The sequence below is a fragment of the Mus musculus genome, chromosome 4 (assembly GCF_000001635.26).
Source record: "Mus musculus strain C57BL/6J chromosome 4, GRCm38.p6 C57BL/6J".
Lineage (NCBI taxonomy): Eukaryota > Metazoa > Chordata > Mammalia > Rodentia > Muridae > Mus > Mus musculus.
Window position 1 is genome coordinate 58,410,757 of NC_000070.6, and position 17,996 is coordinate 58,428,752.

The window sequence follows — 17,996 nt, forward strand, 5'->3', positions numbered from 1 at the left end:
GATCTCCCATGCTCATGGATTGGCAGGATCAACATTGTAAAAATGGCTATCTTGCCAAAAGCAATCTACAGATTCAATGCAATCCCCATCAAAATTCCAACTCAATTCTTCAACGAATTAGAAGGAGCAATTTGCAAATTCATCTGGAATAACAAAAAACCTAGGATAGCAAAAACTCTTCTCAAGGATAAAAGAACCTCTGGTGGAATCACCATGTCTGATCTAAAGCTTTACTACAGAGCAACTGTGATAAAAACTGCATGGTACTGGTATAGAGACAGACCAGTAGACCAATGGAATAGAATTGAAGACCCAGAAATGAACCCACACACCTATGGTCACTTGATCTTCGACAAGGGAGCTAAAACCATCCAGTGGAAGAAAGACAGCATTTTCAACAATTGGTGCTGGCACAACTGGTTGTTATCATGTAGAAGAATGTGAATCGATCCATACTTATCTCCTTGTACTAAGGTCAAATCTAAGTGGATCAAGGAACTTCACATAAAACCAGAGACACTGAAACTTATAGAGGAGAAAGTGGGGAAAAGTCTCGAAGATATGGGCACAGGGGAAAAATTCCTGAACAGAACAGCAATGGCTTGTGCTGTAAGATCGAGAATTGACAAATGGGACCTAATGAAACTCCAAAGTTTCTGCAAGGCAAAAGACACCGTCAATAAGGCAAAAAGACCACCAACAGATTGGGAAAGGATCTTTACCTATCCTAAATCAGATAGGGGACTAATATCCAACATATATAAAGAACTCAAGAAGGTGGACTTCAGAAAATCAAATAACCCCATTAAAAAATGGGGCTCAGAACTGAACAAAGAATTCTCACCTGAGGAATACCGAATGGCAGAGAAGCACCTGAAAAAATGTTCAACATCCTTAATCATCAGGGAAATGCAAATCAAGACAACCCTGAGATTCCACCTCACACCAGTCAGAATGGCTAAGATAAAAAATTCAGGTGACAGCAGATGCTGGCGTGGATGTGGAGAAAGAGGAACACTCCTCCATTGTTGGTGGGATTGCAGGCTTGTACAACCACTCTGGACATCAGTCTGGCGGTTCCTCAGAAAATTGGACATAGTACTACCGGAGGATCCAGCAATACCTCTCCTGGGCATATATCCAGAAGATGCCCCAACTGGTAAGGACACATGCTCCACTATGTTCATAGCAGCCTTATTTATAATAGCCAGAAGCTGGAAAGAACCCAGATGCCCCTCAACAGAAGAATGGATACAGAAAATGTGGTACATCTACACAATGGAGTACTACTCAGCTATTAAAAAGAATGAATTTATGAAATTCCTAGCCAAATGGATGGACCTGGAGGGCATCATCCTGAGTGAGGTAACACATTCACAAAGGAACTCACACAATATCTACTCACTGATAAGTGGATATTAGCCCAAAACCTAGGATACCCAAGATATAAGATACAATTTGCTAAACACATGAAACTCAAGAAAAATGAAGACTGAAATGTGGACACTATGCCCCTCCTTAGAAGTGGGAACAAAACACCCTGGGAAGGAGTTACAGAGATAAAGTTTTGAGCTGAGATGAAAGGATGGTCCATGTAGAGACTGCCATATCCAGGGATCCACCCCATAATTAGCATCCAAACGCTGACACCATTGCATACACTAGCAAGATTTTATCGAAAGGACCCAGATGTAGCTGTCTCTTGTGAGACTATGCCGGGGCCTAGCAAACACAGAAGTGGATGCTCACAGTCAGCTAATGGATGGATCACAGGGCTCCCAATGGAGGAGCTAGAGAAAGTACCCAAGGAGCTAAAGGGATCTGCAACCCTATAGGCGGAACAACATAATGAACTAACCAGTATCCCGGAGCTCTTGACTCTAGCTGCATATGTATCAAAAGATGGCCTAGTCGGCCATCACTGGAAAGAGAGGCCCATTGGACACGCAAACTTTATATGCCCCAGTACAGGGTAACGCCAGAGCCAAAAAGGGGGAGTGGGTGGGTAGGGGAGTGGGGGTGGGTGGGTATGGGGGACTTTTGGTATAGCATTGGAAATGTAAATGAGCTAAATACCTAATAAAAAATGGAAAAAAAAATTTAAAAAAAAATTAAAAATACAAAATGTGAAAAAAAGATGGCTCAACTTGAAAAGAAGTTATTTATTCTACAAATAATTATAATTTTTAAAGTCATATGTCCAAAGGTATCTATTTCTAAGAGAGAGAAAAAAATTGGCTGAAAAAAATCCTCTTAGTAAATATGAATAAAAAGACTTACTTCTAGTAGCAATAATACTTAACAATGACCAAGGAAGACAAGCAGAAGTAATTAAGAATGAAGCAAGTCTGTCCTTCTTAAGTTTGAGTTTTACTCAGTGTATCAAGTTAGTAAAAAAATAAAGTTTCTATTCAAAGGAAAATGAAAAATTGTTGTTTCTATATAGTAAACTGTATAAACAAAAAAGTCCGTTAGTAATCATTTTTAATAGCTCAAAAGGTCAATAGCCCAAGAAATTAAAAACAAGACGGGGCTGGGGAGCATAGCTCAGGCTGTTCTTCCAGAGAACCTATACTCCGTTCCCAGCACTCACCTGGAACAGTCTCTAACTCCGTCCCAAGGGCTCCAGCGCCCTCTTCTGGCCTCTGCAAGTACTAACTCATGTACGAGCCTCAAAAACCGCTAACAAAATAAAAAAATTCACCCCAAAAATGTAAAAACAAGAAGATAAATATGCGGGAAGGCAGATGTGGGAATGTGAAGGCAAGAGGTCTGGGGTTAAAGCACAAATCTATCTTTCAGGCTGAATGGGCCCCATAAACTTGAAATCAGCAAGCCTGTCTCATCTCCCAAGAATGCATACCAGTTAAAATTCCTTACATTCTTTTCCCTTGCCTATTATGCCTGGAAAAATACTTGAAGCCACAATGCTGGATGGAGAAATCATTTTTGTGCGTCAATATGCCAGTATTTTCTCTGGAAGGAAGAGGGGATGGTTTTCGTAGATCCTCGAGTTATGGTGATTTGACATTTTTAGTTATAAGATTTATTGTTAATACAGAAAAAGGAAAATCTTTTGCAAAAGAACATTGGAAAAACTAAGCCACTTTTATGCACTCCCCTCTTCCTTGACCTACTTGTTAAAACTTCCTGTTTGTGAAATAAACAAGAGAGTCCCTGGAGTGCTTTGAAGTCTGTGGCTTTGAGGAAATGACTGAGTAGCCCTGTCAGAATATCTCTCGGGCCACTCAAGTCCCTGGGGGCCTGTCCTCAAGGGAATCTTCTGCCTTTTGAGCCAAGAGCTCATGTGCCTCCATTCAGCAAGGGATTATCAGCATCCCAAGAACTTGGCCCTAACATACTCACTGTTAATTTGACAAATTGTGCACTTACACATCTTTCTTAGCCTCTGCCACACTGCGGCTTTAGCGGCTAAGATGCCCGCGTATTGATTGATCTTTAGAACTAGACTAGCTTCTGGGGTGCTCCACAGAAGAACGGACTGAGAGTCAGAAACCTTGGCCTGAGTCTCAAATGACCCACATAGACATCAATGTGTGATCTTGGCCAAGCCATCATTCCATTAATACTCTATAGTCACCCTCATCAATGTCCCAAACCATCTGCTGTTTATCAAACGCCATGGCCTTTTTTTAACAGCCTTATTGACTACTATCTGGAGTCTTCCTCCTTAACCTTCATAGGATACCTTTTAGGCGTTCCTACCACATGCCAGAGAGTGTTATGACAGCTTCATGCATGTATATAATATATTCTGATCATATACAATCCACTACTCTCTCCTATTCCCTTCCCTCTCCTTCCCATACAGTTCCCCTCCTGCTTTCATGAGTTTATATTTGTGACCCACTGTCACTGGGTCCTTAACCATAGCCACTAGTCCACCTGTGGCATTTAGCATCTGCATCCAGAGCTGTTATTTAGGCTTATACATCGCTTTCCCTGCATAGCCTCAGCCAAAGCCACACTCAAATCCCAGGCATTCATCCTCAGACTCAGACTCCAGACGGTATATTCCGTCTAACGATGCCCAGAAATGTCACCTCAACAGGCCCCAGGTTCAATTACACAACAGTGACCCACCCCCACCCCACCATGTCTCCTCACACTTTCCAAACCTGGAAATCATACTGATTGCTTGGGTAAAGCTGATGTTACTAGTTTACCGATGACGGTTTAAGTAGCAATTTTGAGAAGCAAAAATACTTTTTGGAACTTCAACAACTAGATCAGGTCATGCAGATTCTACCTTATTTGGTTCCCTTGTTCTTGGCTATTCTTGTCTCCATTTCCCTAATTCAAGAGTGCCAAACTCTTCTTCTCCAGCCCCTTCTACCCTCTGAACTAATTGCCTTCAGACCTTGCCAGACTTGACAACTTCCATCACATACTCCTCCCACAGTGGCCTTTTGTCAAAGGCAAGTCTGGGAGTCTCATATGGATCTCCATGTCTATACGGTTATTTAAACAGAAGAGCTTCTGTTTGTGCACAAGACCCTTTGTGATCTGGCTTCAACCTGTCCCTACACTGTCACCTCCAGGCTTCCTCCCATATACCCTGCTCTCTGCTTAGGTCCTTCATTTCCCCACAACACAACACGCTGACCCATGTATCCTTTCCTTCCTGGTACCTGCTCCTCCTGCTGATGGAATGCTGTTCTAAACCCCAGCGTGTTTTGTTGTGTTTGTTTGTAAGTTTTCTCATCCTCCTAGGATTTAGTTCCCTGGCTCTTCTGATAAGCCATCCCTTTATCCCCGGTGTGATAGATTGTGACCACAGCTATTCACAGCTTTCTGCATTTACATTTTTTAAAATTTCTATCTTTAAATTTCTATCTTTAATTGTGTATATCTGTGTGGGATTGGTTCTGTGTGTGCAGGTGGGTGCAAATGCCAGAAGAGGCCAGAAGAGGTCATCAGAGCACCTGGAGATAGAGTTACAAGTGGCTGTGAGCTGACCAACATGGGTGTTGGGATCCATGCTCAGACCCTCTGCATAAGCAGTACTAGCTCTTAAGTGATGCGCCATCTTCCCAGCCCTTGCATTTACGTTGTGCTGGGGCCTCACTATAATCAAAGTATACTTCAGCACACCTTCACTTCGCAGCTGGCTGGTGCCTTACTGCTTCATAACAACTCAGGAGCAGATATGATAATAAACCAGCTCCAAGCCCCGTTAGACAAACTGACAACATAGTTATGAAAAGAATGGGTCTGAGTTTATCCCATAAAAAGAAAGAGATAGACCTGGACCAGATCCTCTCCAGTGAGTTGACCTGAGTCAAGCTTCACTCCTTTGACCTGATGTGAATGCTCACTGTTATATGAAATTGAGATAGATGTTTTCAGTTTAGTGTAGCAATAGCTTTGCTTATCTTTTAGTGGCTACTCTTGCTGTGATGAAACACCATGACCAAAAGCAGTTGGGGAGGAAAGGGTTTATTTGTTTCCATGTCCTGAATCACATACAGCTCACTGAGAGACAGCAAAACAGGAACTCAAACTCAGTAAAAACCCAAAGGCAGGAGCTGATGCAGAGGCCATGGAATGATGCTACTTACTGTCTTGCTCACCATGACTTGCTCAGTGTGTTTCTAATAAAACCCAGGACCACAGCTCAGGTATATATCCCCACCCAAAATGGGCTGGCTCCCTGCAATCAATCACTAATTAAGAAAATGTCCTACAGGCTTGCTTGCCTACTGGCTAGTCTTAGGAAGGCGTTTTCTGAGTTGAGGTTCCATTCTCTCAGATGACTTTAGCTTGTGTCAAGGACAGCTGGCATATCAGCTGTGGCTTCTCCCCTGTCCTCTCACATGTTTCCATTCCACATCCTCCAAGAAAAGAAAGACGGCAATGCTGGCACCTTGGTCTTCTGTAGTTCCTATCGAGCTTATCTCAAACTCCAGGCAGTGAACTGAATCTTGCACACTGAGCTAGTTCTTTAAAAGGGAAAAACTGAGACTGGAAATACAGCTCAGGGGAGAGCTTGCATGGCTCTTAGCCCCTGAGTTTGGATCCTCAGCACAATGTCTGCTGGAGAAGAGAGGGATCGCCTAGGCTTGCTGACTTATAGGCAAGTTCAAAGTTCAATGAGAGACTCTGTTTCAAGGCACACAGGTGGGTATGCATCACACACAGAGGCGCATGTGTGCACAGAGAGAGAGAGACAGAGACAGAGAGACAGAGAGATAGAGACAGACAGAGACAGACACAGATAGAGAGACAGTGGCAGAGACAGAGAGATACAGAAACAGAGAGAGACAAAGAGACAGAGAACTACCCTGCCTATCATGCAACATTTCTCTCAGATAAATGGAAGCTTGAGCCTTTTTCTTTAAGGAGTAAACTCTCTAACCCAAACAATTTTATCTTCTATGTTTTCAAGTACATATATTTTACACAACTTTTATTTACAGACATGAAATCATGGGAAGAAACATCTGATTGTCTAACTAACTTTAACCTTGGCTAGTCACAGAGATCGACTCTTTTGAATTAGGAACACCTTGAAAATGCTTACAAGTGAAAACTCATTAACTTCTCAATGCTTTTGTGCAAGTGTTTCTGTGCCATGAGCAAAGGTTTGAGAATTAGCCTACCAGAGGTTCAGTTTCCAGAAAATTACATCTTATAAAACTGATTGTAGGCCAGGATTTGTCAGTGAGAGGAGAAATCTGAAAGACGTGGTCTTGGGAAGATGCCAGCGTTAAAAGACTCACTCACATTCCACCCTCACTGCCAAACCCAAAGGAACAGGCAGGGGAAGTCTGGTTTAAGTCCAGAGAAAGGCAATTTTGGTAGCCAATTCTCACACTCGGGAAAAGGTTTGCTGGAGCTGTTTAGAGTTGTCCAACCTTGAGCATGGACAAGGAACAGTCATACTGGTAAGATTTGGACAACCTCTGTTGTCCACGCTTACACATGGTGATGGAGAATTTTGCATCTAATTTCTTTGTGTTTTATAGACAAGTGGCAAGCTTTGTGATGCTACAGGGACACTCAGAGGGATGACTGTGGTCAGGACAAAGCTCTCTTGGGGACATGCTTATCCGATAACATTCTATGAAAGCTATAAAGGCAAGATTACTTATATACTATTTATATTTATACAAAATGCTTGCCCAAAGTGATTGTTATGTAAGTGAGATAGATTTTAATTTTTCCTACTTTTCATATCTTTAAAGTTTTTAAAACATATATAATTACATCATTCTCCCTTTATCTTTCCTTTGTCCAGCCCTCTCCATGTGTTCCTAACTTCATCTCAAATTCTTGGCCTCTTTTTCTTTAATTGTTATTGTTCCATATATATTGCATAAATATACAAATGAAGCCTATTGAGTTTATTTAGTATTACTTGTGTTATATGATTTCAGGGCTGACCACTTGGCACTGGTTAGTCAATTACTTTCCATTTCTTAATATATTTCATTAAAAAATTGCAGCTTTACTATGAAAATGGTAACTATCTCATACAAAACAATATCTGCACATCAAAGCTTGAAATCAATGAAGACTGTTTTCCCAGCAATCATTGAACCCAAACCAAGCAGTGAAGAAAAAAACAATCAAACAAACAAAAGCCTTACTGGACAATCTCAGGGGGGATAGTGACCCCTTCCAGGCAGCCATGGCCTCTTCGCCAAACCAGGCTGAAGATAAAAGAATCTCCTTCTCTGGCTCCAGATCTCTAAACTCCATGGAGACCAGTGTTCTTCTGGTGCAGATTCACTGAAAAGACTTCTGTTTCTTGTACCTATATGCCAGAAATGTGTTTCTAACCTTTTTTTTTTTTCTCAATTAAACAAGAAGCTATATATTATACACAATCCTTTGCTGAAGACCTTAAAATATTTCATCAACAAATCCTCCTTATTTTTAAATTTATTTTTTATTATTATTTTTATCCATGTGCATGCATGTACGCCCTCACTAATATATATGTGTGTAATGTATGTACAGAAGCCCATGAGGCTCACTGGATCCTCTGGACCTGGGGTTACAGGTGGTTGTGAGCCAACATGTGGGAGCTGAGAACCAAACACTGGTCTTCAGCAACAACAACAGCAAACAGTACCTGGTTCAAAGCCTTCCTCATGAGTTACCATGAACTAACTTCCTATGGATCCCTGCCTCCCATCCTCCCAAAGCAAATTAGGAAAAAAGTCTTCTCTTAGGTGAAATGGTGAATGTTTTACATAGATTAATAAGGGTTGTTGTTGTTAAGTTTCCCTGTTCCTCTAGCCACCATACACAAATACACACACACATACACAGATACACAAGCACACAGAGAGAGAGCGAAAGAGAGAGAGAGAGAGAGAGAGAGAGAGAGAGAGAGAGAGAGAGAGAGAGAGAGAGGGAGAGAGAGAGAGAGACTCTTAGACAAGCAGAGAACCTAGAAACTCATATACAGTCTTCCTTCCTGCTGTCTTCTATAGGAGCTATCTGTCACTGCCTTTGTGACTCTGTTTCCGGGGAACTTCAAAGTGGGCAACCTCTTTCCTAAACTTAAGGCTGAGGGATGGACAAATTCCTGATAAGCGATTTAATGTTTGACTGGCTGTCACGTCAGGAGGTCTGATTTGGGGCACTAAGTTGTGTTCCTAGGGACCTTCTGGTTGCAATTACCACTAGATGTCCCCCTTCTCCTCAACCTAAACCACAAAGGAGCCTCTATCTCATACTCCTGCCACAGCAGGGCAGGTGAGCACGGGGTGGGCAAAGCCTCCCTCGGGCAGTAAGCACTTTCAATATTACCCACCAGCATGAATAGCCTTGGAAAAGTCCACCAGTATCTTGCACTTCTGAAGCATAAATGTTTTCCTTTGGTCCTGCCCCATTATCAAGTCCATCATTTCATCGGGGCAGTACATACTGAACCCAGCAAAGCTTTTCATATGGACTCTTTTTTTTTTTATATTCCTTAACTCTCTTCTTCTTCCCTCATAGACTTGAAGGGTCTCTTGAGCCAACCAAATCCTGGAGAGAAGTCTTTGAACCTTCAGTTTTTACTCAGTAGCTTCTTGGACCATGTGCCTGTACAACATATAAAGAAGTCAGATTAATATTATAACAGATCATAGATTAGCCTGAGATCAATCCCTTCCCATGTTGGTAGAAGGCACAGAAAAGTCAGCCATCACTTCATTCGCAGGAAGTTCTACTGAGAGACCCATCCAAGCTTCTCATCATCTGTGAGAGACCAAGTGTCTCTCTATCTGTGATCTCGATTTTCCTTATCCATTTCTGTGGTGCATGCTGACTTCACCGCTCCTTTCCTGTTAGGCTATGAACAGTGATGCCCAAAACTTCTGATGGTAATTTGCCAGTACTAATATATCCACAGTCTGATAAACTACAAGTCCATGTATGGGTACCAAGGGGGAAGGGAGATACAACTAACTTTTTCCAACAAAGGCAGGTGGGAACCTTAAACTAGCCAAGGCAGGGCAAACTCAACTCTCATTGGCTGAAAAACCTTTTAAGGATGAAATTTTGTAGCCAAAGTTCTGTGTGTACCCAAGAATGTTCCAAGAATGTAACACTATCACAATTACCAAATTTAAAAGATAAAGAAGACAGGAATGATCGAAGAGATATATTTCTAGAAGTCCTGTGGTGAAATGCTTAGAGAGCCACATAGGGAAAAAAATGTAAACATGGTTCCTTAAGGCACCTCTGAGTATGAGTCTGGCTGCCTCCTCCAGCTTCAGCAGACCATGAAAAGGAAGAGACAACATTATATCTCTTGGATCTTAGAGGGACTAAGGGGGCTTATTTTGTCTGAAGGTGCAAAAGAAATCAAAGAAATGATCCAGAGGTGATGTGAGAGTAGCCAAACTTGAAGAATTGGGCTGAAAGCTTCTCTGTGGGTTAAAAGAGGGCTGCAGACCTTCCAGGTTGGTGGTGAAATCCGGTAATGGTTGGCTTGACTCATCTCACTGAGGCTGAAATGGAGCACAATGCTTTGGAGAGATAATATATATATATATTCAGTGTAATTTAAGAAATGCAAGTAGTACATTTCTTTGAGCTCACAGAGGTTTGCATCAAAAGGACTCACTGAGTCCTCAGCAGAAATTGTTTAAAGAAAATTAGTTATAATAACATCAAATTTTAATGTATTTTAACACCTTTTAAGGTGTTCTTAAAGATGGTGCCCTTGTTGCTATTCTATTGCTATGATGAAACACCATGACTGAGCCAACATTTAAAAGAAAGCATTTAATTGAGGGCTTGCTTACAGTCTCAGAGAATTAGTTCATGACCACTGTGGTAGAGAGGTGGGAGGCGGGCATGCAGACATGGCGCTGGGACAGTAGCTGAGAGCTCACATCGAATCTGCAAGTTGCAGGCAGGAAGGGAGTAGATTGGGCACGGTGTGAGTTTCTGAAACCTCAAAGCCTAGCCTAGTGACAACCCTTCTCCAGCAAGGTCACACCTACTCTAATAAGGCCACACCTCCTCCCAGTCCTCCTAAACAGTTCCACTAACTGGGGAGCAAGCATTCAAACACACAAGCCTGTTAGAGCCATTCTCATTCAAACCACCAGATAGCCATGTATTCTCTGTACCTTGATCAGGTATGCTCTAGCCAAAATCTCATCCAAGTATGGGGAAGTGGGCATGAAATTCCACTCCTAGCTGAGAAGTTATCAGCGGTTAATAGATGCTGGAAGGGGGAGAGTCAGTTTTCTTTAAAAGCCTGGTTCTAGCCGATACTTAACCATGCTCCTGGGGATGACCACACACCCAAGACTATAAGAGCAACACAAATGAGAACTGATGAGTTTTTAAAACAACAAGCAAGCAAAAAGCAAGGACATAAAGTTGGTTGGGTAGGGAAGAGAGTAAGGGATCTGGGAGAAGTCCGGGGCTAGAAGAGAGTAGGATCAAAATACATTGTATAACGTCTCAAAGAATTACAGAAAGAAAAATGGGGACATCAAATAAAACTAACTAGAAAGAATATTTTAAGCTTTAACATTCCTAGTGAAATAGAATACATAATGCAGAAACTTAGACTCTCTCCCAAGGAAACAATGCACTGTCAAAATGGGATACGTCATTCTGCTTTTCTCAATAGACAGCAGGAATTCTAAGACACAATCAACATGCCCAGCCTAACAAAAATGCAAATAGCTCTCCCTAACCATGTGACTGCCTGGGAGGATGGATACCAATAGAGAGAGTCATGATTTCTGAAGTCCAGAATAAAGTTGATATGCCAATGGTCCTGATTACCCTTTTTTATCAACGCATAAATACCTAGGCTGAAGATGATCGAGGCATGTCCCTTTTTTGGTTTTTCCAGACAGGGTTTCTCTGTGTAGCCCTGGCTGTCCTGGAACTCACTTTGTAGACCAGGCTGGCCTTGAACTCAGAAATCCACCTGCCTCTGCCTCCCAAGTGCTGGGATTAAAGGTGTGCGCCACCACCACCCAGCTCGAGGCATATCATAAGGTTTCTTTAAAAAAAATTATTGTTCAAAACTATACACTCAGTGGAAAACATCCATGAAAGAGGAAAGATGAAACATGTGTCGCACATTCAAATTGTCACAAAGTATAACTTCATGGGCTGGTAGGGGTAAATCATTTAGGGGAACCAAAAAAAAAAAAATTCCTTTCTAAAGAGACAACTGAAAGGGAAGATGAGATTTGAGATTTTAAAAGGAACACTGTACCAACGTCACCAACTGGCAGTGAAGTTATCTCGGAGCTCCCTGGCATATGTGAGCAAAGATTTCCATGTGAAATTAAACTGGGAAATAAGGATCAGGGAATAAATAGGCAAATTATTTTAATGAATGAAGAACAGTGGGGAAGGGGGGGTGGAAAGAAAGTCAATTGGTGAATTGGTAGCAAAATTACCAAATTTGAGACAGGAAAAACACATAGATTTACATGGACAGATGTTGAAATGTTTCTGAAAGCCATCTCTTTAAATACACAAAACTTCAAAGTAACTGGACAAATAATTTCAAGATGTCAAATTAGAAGGAAGAAAGGGAGTCACACATGCGTAATAAAGAGAAACAAAGAGTCAACCAAGTAACCATAGCATGCAAAGCCTTGCGGGGTGACAGGAAAAAGGAAACAAGTTTCTTCTGTTTGTAACACAAGTTCCCCAAGGAACGAGAAATTAAAAGTGGGCAAGCCAACGAGAAGGAGCCTCAGAAGTGCTGATGCTTAAACCAAACAAATAAGGGGGGAAAGGTTGAATAAGGGCATATTCTACCATTCACAGAACCTAAAAAAAAAAATCCATACATTCATAAATAAGTTGCTTCAAATTAAAATTTAAAAAAAAAGCCACGATCAACCTATAGAAATAGACAAAGGCTATGCAAAGAAAAGACAATGGACAATGTCTGAAAGAAAAAAAGTCACCAGTGTCATCAAAAGAAACTAAAAGTAAAAGTGAGAAATAAATATATGCCAATTTGGCAACAATCAAAGAATTGCTTTCTGATTAGTACGAAGGAAGGGGGAGCACTGACTTTCGCAGAACTGGAAATTCCGAAGGGCAGCCAAAAACACTAGCATGTCACTTCTGCTCTGATACACTGCTATAAACTAACGCAGTAAGCCAGGGTTGTACTCTGTGACTGGTATTTCCCCCAAACTGATATCTGCTCATTACTGGCACACATGCTTCTGTGTGGATAAGGAAACCAAAGAATGTCAGACTGAGAAAAAAGGAGGAACTGCTGTCAGCGGCAGATGGTGAGATTCTCCACACGAAGGAAGATCCTGAGGAGCGGAATCTGATGTTATTACTGGCCAACATTTTCTGTTTTTAATTATCCCTTAATTTTTATTTACATAATGGTAATTTCTTCTGGATGTTGATTGTTGCCATGTGGAGTCCTGCTCGGATGCCCTGTAGTCCAGACACTGTGATGTGATCTAAAACAGGTCTCAGTGGATTCTAGTTCTTGACCAAAAATTATGTGAATTCACTCATTTCAACTGAGGCCAGATTATTTCTGTTAGAGGGAAATTCCTGTAGTTCCTACTCTCTAGTGCAGTGCCTGTCGATTCCCAAGCCGAATTTCTTAATAATCTGATTAATTCTGAAAAAAACTTCAAATTTCCTTTTAATTAGCTTCTCATTTAACTTTGCCAAGGTAAGATTTTACTACTGCAAAACAACAAAAGTAGAAACAACAAAAAATAAAACCCTAACTGATGTTCCAAGATGACAAATTACAAATTTTGCTTAAATATTTTTATTTTTTATTTCACATAAGTGCAGTACCAGCAGAGGCCAAAGAGGATATCAACTCCCCTAGAGCTTGAGTTTCAATGGTTTGGGGCACCCCAGGTGGGTGCTGGGAAATGAACTCTCGTCTTATGGAAGAGCAGTGTATGCTCTTAACCACTGAGCCAGCTCTTCCGTCCTTTGTTTCTGGTTTTGTTTTTTATTTTAAGGATGCTTAAGATGATTATTAATCATAAACAAATGTATAAAAGAATGTTTTTCTAATATTAATAATTAGCAAAATATAATAAAAGAAATATTCTATTCATGTTTTCTTTAAAATTTAATATATTTTAATTAATATATTATATCACTTCTCCTTTTCTCCCTCCAACCCTCCCCATGTCATCTCCGCTCTCAATTTCTTGATTATTTTTCTTTATTATATTGTTCCACGTACACAGGTATATATATATGTATGTGTGTGTGTGTGTGTGTGTGTGTGTGTGTGTGTGTGTGTGTGTGTTCATCCTTATAATGACTTGATAAACCCTTGGTGTTCATCTCTATCAAGACTCCATCGATGGCTGGAGAGATGGGTGGGTAATGTGCTCCCAAGTGCACAAGCACAGGAAACTGAGTTCAACCCTAAGAACCTATGTAAAAATCCTGAGTGTGGTGGTACCCACTTGTAATCCCAACATTGCTAGGGTGGAGCCAGGGGGATTCACTAGTCACTAGTACCAACTTAAACTATCTGCTTGGTTCCTGGCCAAGGAGGGATGATTCTGTCCTGCAAACAAAGTACGTGGTATCTTGAGTTCTGATAACGAGGACATCCTCTGATTTCCATGGTGTATCCACACTCAGGAATGTGGATATGTGTATATGTATACACCCTGCTGAATCTGTTTTTGCAGTTTGTGTGTATATGGCTTCAGAGCTAGTCCTTCTACCTTGGACAGGCAATGCAGGGGCTCAACCCCGAGAGAAGCCAATTCTTCCTCTCCCAGCAGTCATTCGTTGCCTGTAGTTCTTTGTCTAGAGTTAGGACTTTATGGGATTTTCCTCCGTCAACATTAACATTCTCTTGCCATTGCCATTATTTTGATTCTGGTTTATGCTACCTTTTCTAAGAGGCAACCACACAGCAGATATTCTGGAATTCTGGCTCTGATAACCTCTTCTGAGATGTTCCCAGAGCTATAAGAGCTGTGCTGCAGAAATGTCCCTTTGGGCTGGGCTCCCTGGCGTCCATTGATCTCTGCTTGGTGTCTAGCTGTGTTTTTCTGTTGATGGTTTCCATTTGCTGTAGAGAGAAGCTTCTTTGATGAGGGGTGGGAGCTATCCTTCTTATCTGTGTTATATGGATAAGATTTAGACTATAGTTAGGAATTAGGCTGGTCTAAGCACGGTGGCAATACCAACTACTCTTCTAAGGTCCATGGGCTCAACTAGGTTTCTAGTAACAGGCAAAAATTCCTTCCTGTCAAGTGGGTCCTAAGTCCAACTAGACAGCTGCTATCGGGTGCTACCAGCATGAGTGCCATTTGTTATATCTTTGTCTAGCCATGCTGGTCATTGTTGTAGTTCATAGGTGTCATAGCTGGGTAGGACTATTAATTACTTCCTTCCCCTGGTAGCTGTTAATAAAATATAAAGCACATAGATTTAACATATGAATGAATGGTTAGGAGCAACACTAAAAATGCTACAATGTAACTGGAAGACTTAAAAGTTGTAAAGGCAAACATATACTAAGTACCTGAATGTTAAGCCACTTTAAAATTATTTCTCTACAGATTCTGATTCATAGATTCCTCTTTAAACTCCTTCCTACCCACAAATGTTAGTCTTCCTCCAAGTGTGTCCTCAGCTTTCCCCATCCTGTCCATTCCGCAGGCTTCCTTGAGCAACGGGAAACACACCCGTGTTTCTCGAGTCATCTGTTTGCCAGTGAATTGCTGGTCATCTTCTCTGACACTGTTCTTCCAAGCAAGATCAATGACCTAGTATAAGATGTCCTTGCCTTTCTTAGATAGACAGAGACTAAGTCCACAGCTAAACTTCTGTCCTTCCCCTACTCTTACCCCAAATCTGTTTTTCTATGAAAGTTCCCTTCTGAGTAAGTGACCCCAGAAGAAACCAGAAGAAAGTGTTTCCCGAACCAAGTCCTTTTCCTGCGTCACCCATGGCCTCCCACCACTGCTTGGCTCCGTCTTACCTCTTGTATCTACACTGTTTTATCCACCTCCTCAGCCCCATTGGCCAAGCTAACTTTACTCCCCTCCCCAGACACATCAGTGGCATTCTGTTGCTCCCCCTTATCCATCCACACCCCCATTTACACCATGACACAGTCAGCAGTCTTTAAAACTGCATATCTCATCATTTCCTTCCCAGTCTTGAAACCCTTCAGCAGCTCATTCCTTAGAATACGGAGAAAGTTCTTTAGAATAAATTACAGGGTTTGTCTTGATGCAGTTCCTGACAATTATCCCAAATGCTTTTCATGTTCCATATATATAATCTTGTAGGTCTTTACGTGTAGGCCTTTAATCTTACACGTGACATTCCATCAGCTTTCCTGCACACCCAAGTTTACCTGGATCATTCCTACTTAATCTCCAGCTCCAGAGTTTAAACTTACCTTCTCAGAAAAGTCTTATTTACAACACAAACTCATTCTTGCAAAACTGTCCCACATAGCACTTCCTCTTCTCATGGCTGTCTTCCATAAGCTCTGTAAAGAAGGTACTGAGTTGTGTTTACTGGTCTTTGTCAAATATGTGCCATGTGCTTAAAAATTCTCCTCTAGGAGCTACAAAAATTGAAGAGAGATTTAGGCAAAAGGAAGTGTAAATTTATTTTTGAAGTAAGAGTAAAGACAGATATGATCTAATGAACATACATGTAGAAAGGTACCCATCTATGGCCAATAGAAGGTCTTAATTGAGAGAGAGAGAGACAGAGAGAGAGAGAGACAGAGACAGAGACAGAGAGACAGAGACAGAGAGACAGAGAGACCTGTTGTTGAGGCCCAGTTAAATTTCTTTAAATTCTTTTTGCAGTCTTTAGAAATACTTGAATATTTGTAGGTAGGACAGCGGTGGCGCAAGCCTTTAATCCCAGCACTAGGGAGGCAGAGGCAGGGGATCTCTGAGTTCGAGGCCAGCCTGGTCTACAGAGTGAGTTCCAGGACAGCCAGGGCTACACAGAGAAACCATGCCTCGAAAAAAAATGCATAAAAAAGAAAATAAATATTTGTTTGTTTTCGCCTGCGTGTATGTGTGCACCATGTTTGTGCAGTGCCAGACGAGGATGATGGACTTTCTAGAACTGAAGTTAAAGACAGGTGTGAGCTACCATGTGAGCGCTGGGAACTGACCCTGGGTCCTCTGCAGAGTAACAAGTTCTCTTAACCACTGGGCCATCTGTCCAGCCCCCAAGAGAGATTCTTTGAAGCATATGGTAGTTTTCTCTCTACTTTATCCTACTGCAGAGATCTAGACCATGACCTTTGACCTGCCTATATTGTACAATGAATAACAGTCAAGAGCAGCTCAGCAGAGAAGTGCTGCAAGGGAAACAAACAAACAAACAAACAACCTGTGATGAATGAAAGACAGATGAAGATTCGCCAGAGTAGGGATGCTGGGAAGCTGTGGATGATGTCCATAACTGGGTGATAGATTCAGAGGTTCAAAGACGCAACCAGACAACAAACATAGTGATACATGAACTGCTGGTGCTCAGAAGTGGAGAGTGAAAACTTAGAACATCACAGATGAAGGTCAGACTGACAACAGAATAAAGGTCCCTACGAAAGCTAAGCAGGGAAGATGCCACATGGATGGCTCATTCTTTTTTTTAAGAACACTTTCAGATTCATAGGAAAATTGAGAACAAGAATGAAAAGTTCTCAGATAACCTCAGAACCTCTCCACATGCCTGAACTGCACACTACTGGCATAGGGTTCTTAAGTGGGCATCTTTCTTACAATCAGTGAGCCAACAATGGTGCATTGTTACAGCTCCCTTCCGGGTGCTGCACATGCTATGGCTTTGGGCAAGTGCATCCAACATTCACAAGCCATCATATAGAATAGGTTCATTGAATCGAGGTAGGTGAGACTTGCTGAAAGCTGAGTTTCCTTACAGCAGGCCAGCCTGTCTATTCTCCTCACTAGCTTCCCTGTTCCATCAGTGTGCCCTTCCCTCCTCTTTAGTCCTTAGTGAATGTTGATCATCTTACTCCTTTCACAGTTTTGTATTTCCAGACTATGTCAGGGTTAGAATTCTGCAGTATGCAACTTTTTCAGCCTCTCTTATTCAGGAATATGCTGTTGAGGTTTCTCAGTGTGTGTCTTCATGGATAGGCAGCTCATGTCTTTTGAATTCTAAATAGCATTCCTTGGTCAAGCTGAGCCATGATTTATTAATACATTCACCTGCTGAAGATCATATTAGCTGCTTCTAAGTTTTGACAGCTACAAATGAAGCTGCTGTAAGCATTTGTGTGTAGACCTTTATGTGGAAATAACATTTTAAGTCATTTAGGTTAATAACAAGGTTCATGACAACTGCATCATGTTTAGAGTATATTTATACTTTTATGAGAATTTGCCAAACTGTATTCTAAAGTGACTATACCATTGTGTGTCTCTATCATCAGTGAATAAGAGTTTTCATTGTTCCATATCATCACAGTATTTGATGTTATCAGTAGTTTGGATTTTTGCTGCTGTCCATTATTTCTGTGA